Source organism: Octopus sinensis, linkage group LG21, assembly GCF_006345805.1.
Source record: "Octopus sinensis linkage group LG21, ASM634580v1, whole genome shotgun sequence".
Taxonomy (NCBI): domain Eukaryota; kingdom Metazoa; phylum Mollusca; class Cephalopoda; order Octopoda; family Octopodidae; genus Octopus; species Octopus sinensis.
The window spans coordinates 17,169,902-17,172,701 of NC_043017.1; positions in this window are offsets into that span (position 1 = coordinate 17,169,902).

Genomic DNA, 2,800 nt, shown 5'->3' on the forward strand with positions numbered 1-2,800 from the left:
ACCAATATCCTTTCCAAATTCCTGCTTAAATAGAATAATTAACCAAAATATTACCAATTTGGAAAAGTCTGCTCTTAAATGTCTCCAAAACAATAAAACGATAGTTACCAAACAAATAAAGATGGTGCTATTGTCATAAAGGGGGCCGAATATTATTGGGGTGTATGAAGAACAGCTGAAGGATACAACCATACTTTGAATGGGTTCACAAAAAGCATTTGGCAAAATGACAGCCATTTCCCTCCAATGTTTATAGATGAAATATATGAGGTTGGAAGATGTGCCTCAGATGTTTTGGGTCATGTGATACTGTAATCTAGGTCAGGAAATAGGACACTAAAACTCTGCTTGTGAAGACCTGTTGAGGCAAGTGAAATCAAAATCAAAATCAAATTCGATGACTGGTGTCTGTGCTAGCAGGGTGCAAAGAGCACCATACAAGTGTGATCATTGACAGAGCGGCTAACCGGTTTCAGTGCCAGTGGCACTTAAAAGGCACCATTCGAGCGTGATTGTTACCAGCATCGCCTTACTGGCAGCTGTGCCGTTGGCATGTGTAAAAAGATTCGAGCGAGGTCGTTGCCAGTAATGTGGCCTAAAAACAGGTTTGGCAACATTGGTACTCATTTGGTTCCCATGGCAACTTCACCGACTTTTTTGTAAAACTTTCCAAAAGCGGGAAACCATTTAAAGGTTAGGATGAGTTCAGCAAACTGGGGGAGTGGTAGTGTTGGGTACAAGCTGGGGCAGCAGATTAGGAAGTGTTTAAGGGCTAATGGGCTGCCTCTGTTGTTGGTGACCCTGTAAGGTTGTGTAATATCCATCGTGTAAAGAAGTTTTCAAGATCCAGACAGCAAAGAGAATGAGTAAAGTAGGATGAGGGCATGTTTTGTTATATTTAATATGTGAAAATAATGTATTTTGTCAAGCTGTGTAGAGAGTTCAACATGTGATTATAGCCAGAGATGATAGGGCAGGGATATTCATTATGCTAGCACCTGCCATACAAGTACCAACTATTTGATCTCTTTGCAAATCCGATAGAACTGTCATTTTAGTGAATTTTAATTACCTTTTTCTGATGATATCTGAAAAGAAACAGCAATTTTAGCAAAATGTATTAAGCAACACTAATAATAAATCAATAAACATAAAAATAAAAAAGCTTTTGATGGTTTTATATATATAATTCTTTAGTTAAATATATTCAATAGGAATATTATATACTGAATTTACATTGAGTACTCTAATATATCAGAGTATTAATACTATTAATGTATTTATACATTTAATATGAGAGATTATATATTGTATAATATATTGTTATTAATATCAGGAAATCAATACTAGAAAATTCTTCAGAAAGATTATATACGTGTGTAGAATAATTGTTGTATTAAAAATGTAAATATATAAAATATATATATGTAAATATGTATAAATATAAATATATAATAATAAATATGACAGTTTAAAAGTTTTGAATTAAGTTTTTAAAGCATCTTACGATCGTCTCGCAGAAGTGCTATCCCTATAATGGAATCCTATATTGATAAGAATTTATAGACAACACTTCTGCTCCTCAGAGATATAAAATATGAAATTTGTATAATTTATCGAATGGTAGTTTTTTTAAAAAATATAAAATAATATTGGAAAATGGTGTTTGAAATATAAATTAAAAATTACTGCTTTTGATTTTGGTAATTACACTTTAGTATGAGAATCTTGAAATCCATATATGCCTCCTTGGTAAGTTTTCTGCATTAATCCATAATGATTATGTATAAAATCAATTATATTGTCCTGTATTCCAGATATAGTTCTTAGACATAGATAATATAGAATAATGGAATCCTATATTGATAAGCATTTATAAACAACTCTTCTGCTCTTCGGAAATATAAAATGTGGAATTCGTATAATTTGACGAATGGTAGTTTTTTTAAAATATGAAGTAATATGGGAAAATGGTGTTTGTTTGAAATATAAATGAAAATTTATTTTCTTGTATATGGTTGGGGATCGATGAGGGGTCAAAGGTTCCATGAAGGGGTCGATGGTCTAAAACATTTGAAGACCACTGTGCTAGAGCATAACAGACCAGACCTAGTGGTGGTCAACAAGATGCACCACATGTGCTATATAGTTGATGTTGGATGCCTCTTTGACCCATGAATGGTCAAGAAGGAAGGCGGAAAGGTAGATAAAGACAACCATCTTAAGTACAAAATAGCCTGGCTTTGGAAAATGAAGGTGAAGATAGTGCCAATTATTATTGGTATCAGAAGGCATCAAAAGGAAATTGGAATAGAGTGCCCAGTAGAACTGTTACAAAAGGTTTGCCTCCTTGGCATGACCAAAATAATCAGGAAAGTATTTGATAACTGAAAAGAATGGATAGCATGGTACTGTAGGCTGCAGGTAAGACTCCAGGAGTTCCAAGAAAACCTGTGATAAAAAGAAAAATAATAATAATTATAATAATAATCAACATTCATACATGCATCCATGCCTACACCCAGCCACACTCATGTACTGGAATATTTGTGCCTTCATTGACTTGTTTTTAGTTCTATGGTCTATTGTGTCTGGTAGCAATTTTCATCTAACTACCAGAGAGAGAGAAAGAGAGACACTGTAAGGGTTGTATTGTCCCTTGCATAAAGGTTTTGCTTTTCCATTGGCACTGGACAGAAGGAAGAGTGAAGTTTAGATGAACTCTGAACAGAAACAGCAACCAAGCAGAATGAAAGCTTGTCTTATATTGTTCTTAACCGAACTAGGTCAAGCTAGAATA